This window comes from Ctenopharyngodon idella, chromosome 6 (assembly GCF_019924925.1).
Source record: "Ctenopharyngodon idella isolate HZGC_01 chromosome 6, HZGC01, whole genome shotgun sequence".
NCBI classification, from domain to species: Eukaryota; Metazoa; Chordata; class Actinopteri; order Cypriniformes; family Xenocyprididae; genus Ctenopharyngodon; species Ctenopharyngodon idella.
Window position 1 is genome coordinate 16,184,315 of NC_067225.1, and position 19,174 is coordinate 16,203,488.

Sequence of the window (19,174 nt, forward strand, 5' to 3'; positions counted from 1 at the left end):
TAATGACAGAAATTTTATTTTTGGGTTAACATTATATATATATATATATATATAATGTTAACCCAAAAATAAAATTTTTATATTTATTTATTTATTTATTAGGGCTGTCAATAGATTATATATATATATATATATATATATACACACTTATCGTGAAATTAATCATACACCATTTATCTTGTTTAACACGTCCATTTTGCCATCATTGCGTATATCCAGCAAAGTAAACCATCAGATTGAAGTGTGATTTTCACAAAACTGTATTTTTCAGCTTTTTTCAAGGTAAATTTAGATGTCTTTCCAAAAAATGACACCAAACAACCAAATGATATGATTTCATATAATTCGTACATTTATGTAGGCTACACCACGCGTTAAATGCGTCAAATTATTTTAACGCGTTAATGATTTTGAATTAATTGCATGCGTTAACGCGTTAATGTTGACAGCCCTAATATATATATATATATATATATAGTAAACTCATAATGTCTGCCATTACACTTCTGTGCACCATCCAGTACGTCACACTCCAGTCCAGTAGATGGCAGAAATCCACCTTTTACACTGGTACATCATGAAAACAGCAGAAGAAGGCTGTGTACATTTTCTACAATGGAAGAAGAGATTCCTCAAGTTATGATCCATTGATGGGTAAGAGCATTTTAAGTGGGCATATGTCTAAACATTTGGAGTAGACAAACACACTTTCAACAATTTATCGAGCTGATTCAGGTGGTAAAGCGATGCTGTGCAGTAAAGTATGTCAGATTGTAGTCTGCGGTTTCCACCACAACGTAGTACTCAGAACCAGCCTGAAAGATGGAGAACTGTGCCATGTAAATAGCATTCCCAAGCTAATTTTATTAGCAGATTGGCACTTTTTTATTGAACTGGGTTGTAAACCAATGCAAACAGTGTATGCAAATCAGTGGACACAATTCATTTTTAGTGATATGTGAGTGTGTTTCTGTGGATTGAGGAAGATAATGAACAAAAAAAGTTTGGGGCTTAAGGGAGAGTAAAAATAGGGTTAAGCCATCACTGACTATCCTGGTATATGCATGACCACTGGATAAGCACCGGGGGGAAAGAGAGCGAAGGGTGGGACAGGGTAAGGGATGCCCCATGCAGACAGGATATTCATCAGTGCTGACCCACATTTAGGCCAGTGGTCTCCACATCCCATAATTACCACAAACCTGCCATTGTTTTACATTCATGGGAACAGGGCAGCTCTGTGACTGCTTGTGCCCCATTTGTTAAAGTCATCCTGTTCCCATCCTGGCTCACTCATGTATATGAAATGAAATATTGACATTCAAGAGAAACCAACTCATGATGTGCTTTTAATCTTATAAACATTCATTTATAATTGCCTTCTTTTACTCTTAAGATTTGGCTTTACTACATGGCTGGGGCCCTGGAGACCTCAATTCTGTATGTGTAAAATTAATAATAGTAATTTTGAGATAAACCTATTTTTCTTTCAAATTATTTTATTACGTTTCTCAGCAGGCAGATATTTTTGCAGATTTGACTTTTTTTCTTTCTTTTTTTTTTTCACAAAAATATGTCAGAAGGTAGCATTGTTTTTCTTTTTTCTTTTTTATAAATACAATAAAACTACTCCAAACAGTATGTTCATAAATCAGAATTTTAGTGTTCAAAGAGAAGTAACATTTTCATGGAGGATGTTTGAAGTGTGTTATCAAGTGAAAATAGTTTAAAATAAGTTCTCCTAATATTAGGAAATGTCATAAGATATCAATATGTTTTATAATAAGACCAAACATAACATGACAGGGTTCAGCAGAAAATGTTCCACAATCTAATTACATCGCAAAACTATCAAAAAAAGGAATAACTCTAAATAATACCTAAAAGGCTAAATCTTGAGGTAGGTAAAAGTATTAAGCAAACAGGTGTGCTTGATCAGGAGGAGTTGAGAGTCAAGGCAATATGAGCATTCCTCTTCGAGAAACAGCAGAGTGCCGTACCAGCCCACATACCGAAGTAAATCCCGTAACCTCGCTGGCGGTTTGAAGTTTTGCTCCCTCTCACATTCTCACCCAGCGGCCCCTGCCCTGCAGGTCTACTAGACCTAAATATATCTCACCCATTAAATTACAGCAACTCTAACACTGATCCCTCAGTAGTCCAGCTCTGGGAGTGCTGCCGACTCACCTTTCGCTATTTAACTCATCACCACACTGAGTGCTAATACCCCTGAACCTGCATCGGTCTCACACCTGAATTCTTCCTCCCACCAAAAAGAATGATCACCCCCCCACACCAAAACAAAGAGATCCTTCCTGGAAGTCTGTTTTGATACAGGTTACCATAGAAATGAATCAGTGTTGCTCTCTTCTGAGAGCTTGTTATGTGCCGTATCAGTGATGTGTTTTTTTCCTCTGGCCCCAGTTCATCTGTCAAACCGGGTTTTTCTCCTTCAAAATAATGATGGCGCGCAGAGCAGAGGGCCTGGCTCAGGCAGCGCCTCATTTCAGGTGGCTCTGCAGTGTGCAGCTTGCACTCCTCAGGGGTCTCCTGCCGTGGAAATGGCCCCTGACATGAACAGACACAAACAAGCACTCACTACAAGTGCTGCTGGGGCTTATTTAGCCTTAATCAATATGGCGACTGGGTTGTACCTGCTTGTTTTTCAGTGCCAGTCAGGAGATAAATGTGGTAGCGACAGACAAGAAATGCATCCATGTGTTTTGTTAACATTATAGAGCCATTGACAGAAACTGAAATCTTCTTGACTTGTGTGCTACTTGTATATTCTAAAGGCCCCAATATACTTCAAGCCAAATCAAAGAATGAAATGGTTTGTCGTAAAAAAAAAAAAAAAAAAAAAAAAATCAGGCGAAAACAAAGTTAGTTTGGAGTTCGAAACACCTTGCCAAAGCAAACTTGCTCTGGCTGGAAAACACCTTCGAACTGCCAATTATATAATAGGTGTGCTCTGGGTCTCCGCCTTCTTTGACGTGGAAATCCTCTCTGGTTTATTTCTTCTGTTCAGTCCATCAAGGTAAGACGTGAGTAAAAATATGAATGATATATGAACACACTAGCAAGCTGCTTTATAGTAGAAATCAAAGTTCTAATTCTAATTAAAAGCAACACTAACACTGTTTTCAGTTTAATACTGTAAAACTACTTGCTTTAAATCAATCTATTGTATAAAGAGCTATAGAAATAAATATAACTTGCTTGACTTGAATGAAGTGCCATATTCATCAAAATGCCACACTCAGCAGTGTGCTCGGTATCAGGATGTTCACTAACAGTATACCACTAAAAAGGTATTTTGAACTTATTTTTAACCCTAAGCGAAGTATGAAAAAGAACTTCACCATCAGTATATCAAGGCCTTAAAGGATTAGTTCACTTTAAAATGAAAATCACCTTCAAGCCATCCTAGGTGTATATGACTTTCTTCTTTCAGATAAACACATCAGAGTTATATTAATACATATCCTGACGCATTTTAACTTTATAATAGCAGTGAATTGGTCCAACTAGTATAAAGCTCAGGAAAGTGCATCCATCCAAAGAAAAACGTATGTAGGCTGTCTATGGAGGGACAGAAAGCTCTCAGATTTTATCAAAAAGATCTTCATTTGTGTTCCGAAGATGAATGAAAGTATTACGGGTTTGGAACGACATGAGGGTGAGTAATTAATGACAGAATTTTCATTTTTGGTTGAACTAACCCTTCAAATCTAATAGCAAGTGAAAAACTTGTTTGGTTATGCTGTTACGTTTAATGACAACATTAACTTGGTTTCATTGTCAGGGCTATAAGCAGGATATGGATTTAGGATTACAGATTTGTATAACTGTATGATCAATGTTTTAAAAAAAAATCATCTAATATGGTTAAATGGTTAGTTTTTGAGCATCAAAGTTTTGGTGTAATGGACTTTCAAAGGAGGGACAGAAATCTCTCACTTTCTTTGCGTGCTTTATTACAGTAAAACTTACAAAAATAACCCTTGTGCATCTAACATGTAAATTTATTAACTGATTGATTTTATCAATTTTATCTTTTTTTTTTTTTTTTTTTCTTGTTCTCAAAGATTGCAACCGTCACACAAAATATACTAAGTCTGTATAAGTCCAAAGGCCTTTCTCAGCCCACATCCCTCAACACTGGTCCATGATAAAGCGGCCGAGAGTGGGGTCAGGGTTGAGTTTCTACAGAGCACACAGTGGGATGATGAGGAGGGTGCGTGGCCTCCTCTGGGCTCCAGGGCAGGTGAGAGTGCTTCAGGCAGAGGCCTATGAGTGGAGACAGGTCTGTTACCATCCAACTCTCATTGTAGACCCTGAGCAGGTTTCCCATGTGGATCCCTCCGGCCAAGCCTGCCCTACATCTTCCATCACACACTCCATTATAATTGAGCGGAGCCATGAGGCTTCCCCAGCTCTGATGCTTTAAACCTATATTTCCTCTTTATTGTACAAGAACTTTACAATTGTACAATAGACAGTAAATGTGCCCAAAGCGCTGGGATTTGTGTGATCAAGCAGCAGTTTTCAAAAAAACAGTTCTTGGGGGAAATTATAATAATAATAAATACACAGTCTTTTCAAAGGAGAACAGTAGATGCAGAGAAAATAGGATGTGATTATTTGCAGAGTTTCTTGGTTAACTTGTTGTGATTCCTCCTGCCCTGATACTCAAACGCAGCCACTTGATCTTCACTACAGATCCTTTAGAGGGAAAATTACGAGATGATGGGATTCATAACAGAGATAAATAAGAGGGAACAGAGCACGGCCTCCTCTCCACAGTGGCTGTGCTAATTGGCGCAGTATGGTGGTTTGATGTGGTGAGAGAACGTCTGGGGCAGGGCATGCAGATGACCTGAAGAGGCAACCAATCGAGAACTTCGTTCTCTCACTTGCTGTCTCTTTCTCTTTCTCTCTCCACATCTCCTAAGCCTTCGTTCTGTGGCTCCCTGCGCCTTTGTTGGGCTTGTGAAGTCAAGGTCTTCTCACCTGTCTTAATGATTTCTCTTGCCTTTACAAGGAAATTAATTAATATTCCAGCAAGCAAACACTTACTGGCTCATTAATCAATACGTGTCAGTTTCTGCCCATGATAAAAATGTACTTTGCAAGATAATTAATTTCCTTTCTTCTCTACTCTAGAGTGCCCATAGCTCTAATACTTGACATTCTGCCTTTTATGTAGAGTTGAAATAGTCAGAAAGCTAAAGCTACTACTCAACTCCCGTAGAGTGGATCAAAACAAGTCCTACTTCAACACAATCCTTACAATGATATTTTTTCTTCTGGTGTTATTTTTGTACACTATGGAGACACAGCTAGCTTGTTACACTTAGACCATGTGAATTTGTCCCCTTTAAAAACAGTTAAGCTTTAACTCCACACAGTAGCCAATTTCATTAGTCAACTTAAAGGGATAGTTCACCCAAAAATGAAAATTTGATGTTTATCTGCTTACCCCCAGGGCATTCAAGATGTAGGTGACTTTGTTTCTTCAGTAGAACACAAATGATGATTTTTAACTCCAACCGTTGCGGTCTGTCAGTCATATGATGCATTGAAATGGTAACACCATCTATGAGAATAAAAAAAAAAAACATGCACAAACAAATCCAAATTAAACCCTGCGGCTCGTGACGACACATTGATGTCCTAAGACACGAAACGATCGGTTTGTGCGAGTAACCGAACAATATTTATATAATTTTTTACCTCTAATACACCACTATGTCCAACTGCCTTGCGCATCCGGTTGGTGAGGTCTGAACGCGCTCTGACAACGGAAGTGATGTCTCGCACTCATTGAAGTATAGGCGCGAGACATCACTTTCGTTGTCAGAGTGTGTTCAGACCTCACCAACCGGATTTAATCACTCAGTCATGTCAGGAAAAGTTCGGACTTATTGGATTCAGTTCAGAGTTCCGAAATAACATGGATGGATCTGATTACAACAGACAGTAATGTTATCTACCAGGATGAACTACCAATGCTAAGATCAAAGTTAGATTTAGGTTATGGGTTAGTATTTGTTTCCTTGTTGTGTAGGCAATGAGCACTATGATTGATGTGACCAATGAAATCTTTAAAATCGCTTGCATTGCAGGGTTTGCACTTAATGAGTTTGAGGGAAAAAAAATCACACTACTTAGACCATTTAATTGATGCCTGGTTTGTGAACAAATGCATTATTTTTTTAGTCAGTTCTTTGCAAACTGGTTCAGCTGATCATACTGAATGATTCATTTGTGAACTAATTGGTTGAACAACTCTGAATCAGTCAGAAAGGTTCTCGGGTTAACTTGAGTTAGCATCCAGCAAGTGTTATGATGTAAGTCTTATGACATAAAATGTCATCAAACCAATCAATTCTTTTTTTCTTTTTTCTTTTTTTCAAACTGGCTGAATTGGTTGGACAGCTTTTGGATCAGTCGAAGAGGTTCCTATAGTGAACTGGACCATTATTTTAAAGTTAAAAAAAAGAAAGAGAAAATTTCTTCACTTTAAAATAATGGTCCAGATCACTAGCAGTTCCTGCAGAAACACTAGATAATACTTGAGTAATTAGTATTGCATTTTATGACCCCTTTTAGAGTAAAAAAGATGTTTCAGACACATAATGTTGTGATGATTAGTTAGTAATTGGTAATTCTTTGTATTTTTGTCATATTTATTAGTTCTTAATAAGGCTAATCTCATTCAGTAATTATTGATTATCTAATAAGCAACTGTCTCAGTCCAAAATTTGCTATTATTAACTGATCAGTTAATCTTGTTTCCATATTAGTTAATAGTAGTAGCTGAAGTGTTAATGCAGTACTCATTTGTCCTGCATTACTTCCTGCATTCCTATTAATGATGGACCATTATTCTAAAGTGTTATCACTTTATCTATGCATTTCATAAAACACCTGACTTTTTTCCTTCAAAATTGCAATGCAAACATTTGATGCAAAGCAAAGCAAGATATGACCAGGTGAAACGAAGGTGAATAATGTCATATTTTCTTTTAATTTAGATAACCACCGAGATTTTATGGTTTTCATGGTCATAATGTGGTCTTTAGTGAGCTGATGTTCCACATTATTAAGCTAAACCTTCTGGAAGGAATGGCATTTATCCACCTCCTCACTCTACAAATAGTCATGTGAGCGCCAGCAAACCTATTGCCGGGCTTCATACTGTGCACTGACCTACTCCTACGGCCAACTCAGGAGCACGAGAGAACATTGGAATATTTGATTTCTAGTCAGGCGGCCAAGGACTACTTACACTGTCCTTCAATAACGATTACTCAATCTGTGCCTCCTGGACCCCACCTCCAGCCCCTCACATTTCCAGCACAGATGTGCAGAGATTGCCACAAACAGTGCCCTCAACTGTGATAGATTTTCACAAACAGCCTTCCTGGTGTTTGGCTAAGCACTGTTTGGGCAGATGTCAAGAAGCATAATTTCATTGGAAAGTTCAGCCCATACCTGCTGCCGACTGGGTTCTGAGCAGTGTTAGCACCCTGGGGTGAAGCAGGGCTCTGAGACAGGCACCGAGCTCCTCTCAGTAATGAGCAGCTAGTTCTGACCATCACTCTTGCTTTTATCTATAGCAATGGTTTGCTTAGGCAAAGCTGAAATATATTGCTCAACACCCTAAATCAAGGAGTGTCTGTCAAGAGCGCTCATACAGTGAACTGTAGTCAAAACTCATGCTTATTTTTTTATTGCCTTTTTATTACAAATTATTTTGAGTAAGTCAATAAATATGTCGTTTTCCCATTATTCCTTACAAAATAAATGCTTTGCTTGCTTGGGGGGGTTTGGGGGGTGGATGAAACCATTCAACCTTTCAATCACACTTGTAATTCAATGAAAACACGAGGTCTTCCAGTTGTACTTCTTTAGTAAACAAGTAAGGCTAGAATAATTCAAATACTCTCCCTCAGCAATCACAAGGCAAATTAGCCCCAGATTTCATGCACAGTATGTATTTCTAGTTAAAAATTAATGAAGTTCTTGAGTTCTATGGACATTAATAACACTCACTATTAACATCTCAGCACCCTTCCTCTTGTATCTAGCTTTCCGGGTCTCCTCATAAAAAGGAAACAAATGTAATTTAGTGCTACACATCAAATATTAAAACTGTATCTGTAAAATAAATAAGTAGAAAGACCAATATACAAATTTACAAAACACAGACATGGCATGGAATTGAAAATAAATGAGGGTTCATCTGACATACTTAAAAAATGATGTACAATGAGGCAAAAACTGCTTGGGGATATTTTTGATCAAATTATTAATGAGTATTTATCTATTATTTATGAAGCTGAGAGTTAACTATTTATCTGAAATGAATGCATACAGCATTGGTTTCCATAGCTCAGCACTAAGGCTGTTTTTCTTTTGGAATAAGTAGCCGTCAGCTGTTATATGGAGGCTGGAGTTCTGCTGCTCATGACTGTGTAAATGTCAATATCTCAAAAGGTGATTTTACGGTTCATTCAAGCACTGATAAGAAATCATTAGACTTTTTAAGGTTATCGACAGTTTCCAAGAGGCATTTAATGCATAAAAAAGCATTTTTTTGCAGTTCATTAGTTTTGTGCATCTTAAATTGACTCGTCAGGACACTTTTTGCATGGGTCAGCAAGCACATCACAGTGAAACCACATGACTTTTTAATGACCATGCCGTAGTTATAATATCCTGCTTTTATTTATTTTTTTTATTATTTATTTGTGTGTGTGTGTGTGTGTGTGTGTGTGTGTGTGTGCGCGCGTGTTTTTGTGACATATCAGGACACAAATTTGTATAATGACATGGGTATGACATAGGTATTACAAGGAGAGGGTGCCTTATGAGGACATTACCCCATGTCCCCATTTTTCAAAAGGCTTATAAATCATACAGAATGAGTTTTTTTGAGAAAGTAAAAATGTGCAGTTTTCTGTGATGGGTAGGTTTAGGGGTAGGGGTAGTGTAGGGGGATAGAAAATACGGTTTGTACAGTATAAAAATCATTACGCCTATGAAATGTCCCCACAATTCACAAAAACAAACGTGTGTGCGTGCGCATGTGTGTGTCTGTTCCTCAACTGCTCAGAAAGTTTACAGTTTTGTTTTTGAAACATAGTTTAGAAGCCAGTTATTAAATTAACCCTGACATGGAGGAAAATATTCAGAAGTTTAATTCAAAACATCATAAGCCTATTAGGCTTAGGGTTGAAATTGCCTGGGCTTTCACTGTGTGCTTTTGACTGTCTATATCTACCTTTTACAATTTAAAAACTGATGTGTTAAAGCACTTAACCCTATGCTTCTTCGAATGGCACTCATCAGATGAGGTTTTTAGGGTAAAAGCTGTTTCTGGAGGGCACACTTTGTACAATTCTTCCCTCTGTCCCTCCATCTTCCCCCCCTCACCCCCAGCCCTGACATCCCTCGTCTGAAATGCACTAGGTGTTAACACTACAGAGGCAAGAGGAGTTGAAGGGAAAAAAAATCCTGCAGGTGCCCTATGGGCACCTTTCAAATTAAGCGTCTGGCTGCTGTGTCTTATGTGCAGTTTTGAAACATTAACAAGACCTTTGAGAGAAGGGAATGGGGAGAGAGAAGGGTGAGGAGTAGAGTGTAGAACATAGCATGACAGTCTTTAATGATTTATTGAACAGATACAAATTATTTTGGCCCTGGACTCTACTGTTTGGTGGAAGTCAATGAGAAGGCAAGCCAGGGCATGCCATGGGCATTCAGCAGGGCTGAGAGAGGCATTGTGTTATAAAGAAAGAGAAAAAGAGGACAGGAGATTGGTAGAGAAAGATGAGGTTGACAGACTGAGACCCTGAAAGAATTACTCCAGCTCTATTTGTATGCTGCATGCACTGTTTAGTAATGTAGGATTAGACAAGTAAAGTACTTTACAGTATACAGTATGTGTCTCGCAGACCAACATGAAAACTTTTAGGCAGGGTTAGGCATCTGTCCATCTGTTGTAAACATATTTGGACACTTCTACACTGCAAATGATTTGCTGGAAAAGTGTTTTTATCTTCCTTAAAATAAATGACATTTGGTTTGATATTTTGTTATACAATGGATTTTAAGTATGACTTAAGTCCAAATATTTGGCAACAAATGTAGGTACCCTTTTTCTGTAATTAATCAATTTCCCACCTTTTCTTATATTAAAACTTGTCATATAAGCAGGATTACTGTCTCAAGGTCTATCTTAAGTCCATGTCGGTCAGGAGGATTCTTCCAAATATGCTACAGTGCTGAATTTCATTAATTTGTTTGAGGAAGGCATGTCGATTTGCAGAGCCCGCTTGGGCTCATTGATAAATCTTACCACCAGTTTAGCGTGGATGACCACTTGAGATCTGCTGAGGCCGGACGCTTCGGCAGCGTTAAATATTTTCTTTGAAATTAATAAGTGCACTTTAAGCTCTCTGTGGCATGTTAACCCCAGTAAGCACTTTTCAGAGCCGCTGATGATGGACGAAAGGTTCTTAATAATTTGTGCATCTAATTTGCGCTGAAGGAGTAATGGAGATGTTCTCTCATTGCACAGACAAGCCACACTCCCATCATCAGCCCTAGATTTCTAGTGACACATGACCTTCATAGCAAGATTTCCAAGTGACACATAACCTTTGTCTTATTGGTAGCATTTGGAGTTTTATGTCTCCATTTATATGTAAAAAATTGAAAAACCCACCCAGCCATTAAACTTGCTTACTTGTTGGCATATGAAGCCTCGTTTACATCTTCAGCAACTTTCATATGTCACCAGTTACTGTACTGATTAGTCACTAGTAGATGTTCCTAGACCTTGTTGCCTTATATGAACATCAGTGCAGTTAAGATGTTGTTCCGCACCATGTCAACAAATCAGTACATATGCCTTGTGCCCGAGTAAATATTACTGATAAATGCTTGTCTGAATGGAGATTATTTTTTAACTACCCAAGAATAGTTTTCCCTGATAATATTTAAGCAGTCATGTCATGTGTCAGCTGTTTAGAATCAGAACTAGAGATGCCAGATTCTTAAATTGATCATTCTTTTGTTTAATTGAATTGATCAAACAGGTTTGCAAAACGGTCTGAAATTGTTTACAATTTACTTTGAGTTCACTCATGCACTGAATTCCAAAGAGATCAAAAAGAGTGCTAGATGAGGTGGATATTTACTTAAAATCCATAATAGGAAACAAAACTGGCAAACGTCTTCTATCGTTTATCTGTATGGGGACCATTTTTTATGGGGGCCTGTGTTCACAACGCAATGTAGTGCATCACCAAGTCCATAAATAGACACCAAAAATGCACGTCAACAGCATCTTTGTCTAACTTAGGAGCTTAGCTGCTATCATGTCAGGGTCAAGATTAAGGAGCTCCAATCCCGCTTGGCACTCTTCTCGAGGGATAAGAGTCAAGCCCATGTACCTTGTGGTTTGGGTCGACCGGCAACTCCGGTCATGGGGCTTGCAGGTTGAGTTAATAGAAGGAGATTTTGAGACAGATAATTCCCTATCTCTGGCTCTTTATGCTGACTCAGAGGACCCCGCTCTGGATCTCGATGCTCGCTTTGCAAATTCATTGGACGAGAATAAGGAACTTGTGCTTTCTGCATCTGATCCTGAGGGATTGGATGCAGATAAGTAGGTGGGTGTATCATCAGAGCGGCTTCCTCAGTCAGCCACTTTTGAGGAGCTGCTTGAGGTTGTTACGCACGTGGTGGCCAGCTTAAATTTAGATTGGCCATACGAGAGGCAAGTGATTGTTCACTCTATCTCTCTCCTTCATCAAAATTGTCATGGAGGAAATCTGCCTTACACACTAAGCTGTGTAGGGTTACATCTAACTTAGTTGTGAATGCTTATGCGGCAGCGGGTCCCTTGCCCTCCAGCCTGTTTGGCGACACAGTAAATACAGTCACTGACAGGTATCAGGAGGAAAAACTTCAATCGGCGGCATTCTGGTTACACTGCTCCATCCTGTTCCACATTCCCTTTGGGTCTCTCAGAAGGCATCTGCACTTCTCCCACAACCATCGGTAATTCGGGAGGCAGAGGCGTCCAACGGGCCATTCGCCCCATCTTTGCTCGAGGAGTCCCTGCCAGTTCGCTGATTCAGGACCTCAAGCAGACTGAAATTATAGAAAATATGTTATATTTGAGGTACAGACATCCTGTCGAGACAGGGGCTGAGGGCCAGGGAATGGTGTCTCAATCCACAAGTAGTGAAATCCATATGGCAGAGGTACAGCCGAGCGAAAGTGGATTTGTTTGCCTCCGAGGAGACAACCACTGTCCTCTCTGGTTCACTCTCATACCTCCAGCTCCTCTGGGGCTGGATGCCATGGTACAGGAGTGGCCAAGGCTGCATCTGTACGCCTTTCCTCCGACAGCTCTGCTCCTAGCAGTTTTAGCAAGGGTTTGCCTAGGACTGAGTTCGCCGCCTTCTAGTGATTCTGATCGGCCCATGTGTGGTTTGCAGACCTAGTATCTCTTCTGGACAGCCTCCAATGAGAGATCCCAATCTGGAGAGATGATCTCTCTCAAGTGAGATGATATTTTATCCCTGGCCAGAGATATGTAAAATTTGGATCTGACCCCTGAGGGGTAACAGCTCATAGATTCTGGTCTATTGGCAGAGGTCACAGAAACAATTCTTAATGTAAGAGCTCCTTCTACCAAAAAAATTGTATGCCCTGAAATGGCAACTGTTCTAAACACATTGTAGAGATTGTGATGTGAACTCAGTTAACTGCCCAGTTGGTCCAGTTCCTAGAGTTCCTTGTTGGCTCCTTCCACCTAAAAGGTATATGTGGCCGCTATCTCTGCTAGCCACTCACCTGTGGATGGAACCTCATTTGGGAGGCATCCCTTGGTGTCTTGGTAGACGGCTGAGGCCTATCTGCTGATTGTGAGTTCACTGTGACCTAGCATTGCCCTGTTGAAAAAAAACAGCATATGCTGGTTAGGTATGTTTTGAAGCATGGCAGCTGGGTTAAGCTGGTCCTTAGTTGGTCCTTAGCAGGACATGAGCTGGTTCAAGCTGGTCAAGTGCTGGTCCTAAGCTAGTCCTAAGCAACTAGCTCCAGCTCAGGACTAGCTTATAACCAGCTCAGAATCAGCTTAAACTAGCTCATGACCAACTAAGGACCAACATAAACCAGCTGCCATGCTTCAAAACATACCTAACCAGCATATACTGTGTTTTTTAACAGGGTGGTTCTAGGCGCCTTGATAGAAGATCTGTTTGAGCCTTTACACTTAAAAAAATTGTGGGTTGAAAATTAACAAACCCAGCAATTGGGTTGTTTTAACCCAACATTTTTTAGATTGTAGAGTCAGTTTCAGCGAAAATGGTGACTCTTAATGTAGCTTTGTTGTTGACGCTAAAATCACTAAAGAGAGTAGGAGACCACCAGGTCTCATGTTCCTTCTTCAGCTCCTCAGCCAGTTATGTTGCAAGCTTTCTTTCCTCTGCCCCATCAAACACGGGAGCAAGAAAGCCTTGATTTGTTATGCCCTGTCCTTGCTTTGAGGATTTATGTCCACTGCTCAGGCCAGTGGTGTAAATCTTCCTAGCTTTTGGTATGTTTTGGTGGTCGCAATAGAGGTCGCCTCTAGGTGTTAGGTCCCACTCCACTAGGATTGTAGCATCTTCTAGAGCTCTTGCGAGGTGTACCTTTACAAGATGTCTGTGCTGCAGCAGGTTGGTCCTCACTGCACACTTTCATCAGGTTTTACAGCTTAGACACGGATACAACCCCAGGAGCTATTGTCCTTTAGGGTTAGTCAAAGTCTAGTTTGTGCTCAACAAGAGTCTGTGCTTCTACACAGCCTTGTGGGCAGGCTCTTGCTGTAGGGGTAGCGACGTTGGAATTCAATTCCCATAGCATTAACGTCATGACGTGGCGTCGAGTTCAACTTGAAAGGGAACGTCTCAGGTTACATATGTAACCCAGTTCCCTGAAGGGTAACAAGACACTGCATCTTGTTGCCATGCCCCTACTAAGCCTGAGGGTCTTCTTCAGACAATTGAATCTGTCGACTAATGTTTCTGGCATCTATTTATGGACTTAGTGATGCACTACATTGTTGTTGTACATCTAATAAAATCATAGACATATTCATATTCATAAAACATATTCAACATACATATTCAATCAACAACTGCAAATTCCTTCTGTCAGGTCCTATAACTACATCTATTGGCTTCCCACAGGGATGTGTACTTTCTCCTCTTCTCTACATCCTATACACAAATGAGTGTTGAAGTCAACTTGAGAATCGGTACATTCTGAAGTTTCCTGATGACACAGTTATAGTAAGTTTGTTGGTTGGTGAGGAGAAGGAACACGGGCCTATTGTCGAGTATTTTGCAAACTGGTGTCGACAGGCTGGTCTAATTCTGAACGCTAAGAAAACTAAGGACATGTGCATCGATCTGCGGCGAAATCAGTCAGCAGTCCCAAGTACAATTGCCGATAATAATTTGATTGAATTGGTCGAAAGTCATAAGTACCTAGGCACTATTAATTTTGTAGAGAATACTGATAGACTGGGTAAGATGAGCCAACAAAGACTTTATTGTGTGCGGAAATTAACCAAAATAAATATTGATAGGACACTGATGACTTTTTATAAGGCATATGTTGAATCTATTTTAACATTTTGATTGATTTGTTGGTTTGCCTCTTTAAAGGTCAAACAAAATAATTCACTATCAAAGGTTGTAAATAACTGCAGTAAAGTATTAAGTGTGAAATTGCCTGGGTTATCAGATTTGTTTCAGGTGCTAAAGAAAGCGCATCACATTATATCTGACATATCTCACCCTCTCTATGATTCATTTCAGACCCTCCCCTCAGGATCTTTGTATAGGGTCCCTCTAGCTAAGACAAACAGATGTAAATATTTGTTTGTTGCATGTGCTATTAATTTGCTTAATTCAAATAGCAAGAGGTAGTTTTTAATTTCATCTTTCTTAATGTGCTATTAATGTGGTGTATTTGTCTGTCTTGTATGTGGTGTAAAAAATCTATCAAGCTACAGAACAAATTGTCCCTAAGGGGGGACAATAAAGTTTTACAATACAAAACAATACAAATTATGATCAAATAAATAATCAGATACAGTCAACTCTAGAATTATTGGCAATCTTGTTTAATATGAGAAAAGGGAGCTTTGAAAATAAATCTACATTGTTTATCCTTTTGATCTTTCATTCAAAAAATTCACAAAATTCTAACCTATCATTGAAGTAAAATAATGGAAAGTGGGGGGAAAATCTCATGAAATAAATGTTTTTCTCTAGTTCACATTGGCCACAATTATTGGCACCCAATTATTGCAACCTCCTTTTCCCTAGATAACAGCTCTGAGTCTTCTTCTTTAATGTCTGATGAGTTTGGAGAATACCTGAGATCAGAGACCATTCCTCCATACTGAATCTTTACAGATCCTTCAAATTCCCAGGTTCATGTTGGTGCTTCTCCTTTTCAGTTTAACCACTCATTTTATATAGGGTTCAGGTCTGGGGACCGAGATGACCATGGCAGAAGCTTGGATTTGTGTTCATTGACCCATTTTTATTTTGATTTTGATGTTTGTTCTGAATCACTGTCCTGATGGAAGATCCAACCACGGCCAATTATAAGATTTCTAGCAGAGGCCGTCAGGTTTTGATTTTTTTGTTGCGATGTATCTGAACAAGATGTCCAGGACCTCTGGCAGAAAAGTAGGCCCACAACATTAAAAATCCAGCAGTATATTTAACCGTACACATGGGGTACTTTTTATCCATGTTTGCACCAAAGCCATCTGGTGGGTTTGCTGCCAAAAAGCTCTTTTTTTAGATTCACCTGACCATAAAAGACAGTCCAGTTTGAAGTTCCAGTCGTGTCTGACAACTGAATATGCTGGAGTTTGTTTTTGGATGAGAGTAAAGGATTTTTCTTGAAACCCTCCCAAACAACATGTGGTGATGTAGGTGTTGTTTGATATATTTTTTTAGGCTTTCTGACCCAGAGACTTAACTATTTTCTGCAATTCTCCAGCTGTGATCCTTGGAGAGTGTTTGGCCACTCAAACTATCCTCCTCACTGTGCATTAGGACGATATAGACACAACTCATATTCCAGGCAGATTCGTAACATTTCTGTTGTTTGGAAATTCTTAATTATTGTTCTGATGGTGGAAATGGTAATTTTCAATGCTTAAGCTATTTTCTTATAACCACATTTTATTTTGTGCTATTTTGTGAAGCTCAACAATCTTTTGCTGCACATCAGGGGATGTATTTACAAAACATATTAAGGCTAAAAGTAGCTCCTAACTTGCCGCTTTAGGAGAAACTCTTAATGGGTGCGTAATAATGGGTGTGTCAGTCTTAAATTTAGTACTCCTAAATTTTTGCTCTAAGAGTATTTCACAAAGAATTTTAGCACTAAAACTAGCTCCTAAATCTGTGAAAAGTTAGGAGTAGTCAAGAGGACTCCTAAGTCACTGACCAAATCACAAACAATCCTAAAATGGTTATTGCTGTCAATCTGCCTCAGCAGTCCGCCCATAGACACTGGCAATAGGTGATAGAGCCTTGGGCGCTGAGCCTTTTCTTCATAAATGCAATAAATGCAATAATTCTGGAGTTGACTGCAATTTCCAAAATGACTTGTTTAATATGTTTAATGTTTAAGTTTTATTCACACTGCACAGTTTTTTTAGTATACCATCCTGTGGCACTTAAACCCTACTGAACAGCGATGTTCTTTCTGTTCTGTATATCTGCACAGCTCTACTATCTATCTACATGAAGTTTAAGGCGAGACACGGCAGGTGAAAACATCGTTTTTTCATGCAGTGGTCAATTTTGAGATTTTGGGCCAGTTTGCTCCCTTAACATGTAAACTTTCATGTCAAAATAAAAAATATGTCAACATTACACATTAAGGGGGTTATTTCATTATATTTTGTCAACTTGCGCCTTTAGATTTCTATCGGAAATCACCAAAATTTAGCATTCTAACGCGAGCTCCCGTGCCGTCTCCATTCACAGAAACATGTCATGCCTGGTATCATTGTAAAGCTCCCAGTCTCATTCACAGCGCTGTCTAATCCAAATATGGGCATTTCCTTTGTAGAAATAACCAACCGCGAAAGTTTGCCGGGGAATCTACAGCCGAAAACCACATCTGATTGGTCGATGTGAATTTCCGACTACGTGATTGGTTCTCACGTGTCACGCTTCTTTGTTTATTCTGCGCCTGAGAGAAAATGCCGACAACACCGAAATCAGCTCATAAACTTTCACAGAAAAGACGGCAACAGCTGTCACTTGCAAGAGCTAGTAAAAAGAAAGTAAACAACAGATTAGACGATGAAACCCCATCAGCGAGTGCCTCATCGCGTAAGTTATCGTTTGGAAAGGGAAAGAGAGAGTCTGTTGGAGGGAATGACAGCCGCGCCACACAGGAATGGCTCATAATTCACGTCGCACGATTGAATGAATTAGTCAGTGGTTTGTGTTGTCCTAACTGTGCTGGATCAGGGCTGAAAATTGACATTGATGCACAGAATCATGGGTTCTGTAGCAGTGTGTTGCTGGAGTGTAGTCTGTGTGAGAGAGATAGATACTGCAGAAGTGTTTACACATCTACGCGTCTGCAGGACGAGTCCAGGAACGACGTTGCATTTGATGTGAATGTGCGGATGGTGCTCTTAGCACATGAATTAGGAATGGGGTATGCAGCTCTCAAAAAAATCAGCAAGGTGTTAGGGATACCTTCCCTTCACCTTAAGACTTATCAGAGACACAACAGAAAAGTGACAGGTATGAAAAAGGTTGAGCCAGAAAACCAAGCAGTGTAGTGTCTAAATGCCAAATGCTTTTGTCTTGTGGATAGTGCCAGAAGTGAGAGTGACATTACATTTATATTTCCCCTCATAATGCACATTATATCATAAAAATGTAAACATATTTATACATAAAATATTAACAAATAAATGTTATGATATTCAGTATATTTTGTTGGACAGATTTACTTTCACGCACACACACACATAACATAATCATATCATAATCAGATAATCATATAAGAATCCACTGTCTTTTAAAAAATAAGTTAAGTTATATGTGCACTATGAATAAAACCTGATTAAATCAATGTTTATTTATACGGTATTTGTTTCATTGTAGTTGCAGAAATTGAGAGAGGCTTGGGGTCATTGCACAGGGCCAGGGAGCAGATCAGGCAGGCTTATGCTGAGGTTGATGCAGATGTGGCAAGGTTACTGATGGAGGATGAAGATGCAGTTATAAACATCAGCGTGTCTTTTGATGGAACCTGGCATAAAAGAGGTTTCACATCAAATTATGGCATCGGTGTGTGCATTGACGTCCTTACAGGTCTAGTAATAGACTTTGAGGTCTTGTCCTCCTACTGTCATGCATGTGCCTTAAAGAATAGTGCCAAGCGAGAAGGAAAAATAACAGGCCAGGAATTTGAAAGCTGGAGGGAGGCACACACTGACTGTGCTAAAAATTTTGCAGGCTCAAGTAAAGCAATGGAGCAGGAGGCAGCTAAGAGGATGTGGGCCAGGTCAGTCAGTTGTCACCAGGTGCGATATACTGAGATGCTGTCAGATGGAGATAGTGCTGCATTTAAGGAGGTGGTTGCCCTCAACCCATACCCTGGACATGAAATTGTGAAATTGGAGTGCATAAATCATGCCCATAAACGCATGGGTACAGCACTTAGGAAACTAAGTAAATTAGGTAAATTAGGGGGCAAGGGTCTGGGCAAGCTGACTGCCCCTAAATGTAAGGCCTTGCAAAATTTTTACAGGGGGGCTATTATTAACAACCAGGGCTCCGTAGATAAAATGAAAGCTGAGATCTGGGCAGGTCTCCTTCACAACATGTCTAGTGATGACAATCCATTACATACGAGGTGCAGTCCATCGTGGTGTTGGTACAGGAGAGCAGAGGAGAATGGAGAAACACCAGAGTCCCACAAGCATCACACTAAAAACTTTCTGTCACGTGAAGTGGGAAAGAAGCTTATCCCTGTGTACCACCGAATGTCCAGTGACAGTCTGCTACAGCGCATGCAGCATGGAGGCACTCAAAATGCAAATGAG

The 19,174-nt window shown here is 39.6% G+C and overlaps 1 long non-coding RNA gene across 1 annotated transcript in view; it reads left to right on the forward strand.

Annotated features, from left to right (window-relative positions):
* Window positions 1-546: 546 nt before the first annotated feature.
* The window catches only part of LOC127514985 (uncharacterized), a 34,079-nt gene continuing 15,451 nt past the window's right edge, over window positions 547-19,174 (forward strand). The window contains exon 1 of the long non-coding RNA XR_007930745.1: window positions 547-654. This is a non-coding gene — a long non-coding RNA (uncharacterized LOC127514985). The remainder of the gene's footprint in view (window positions 655-19,174) is intronic.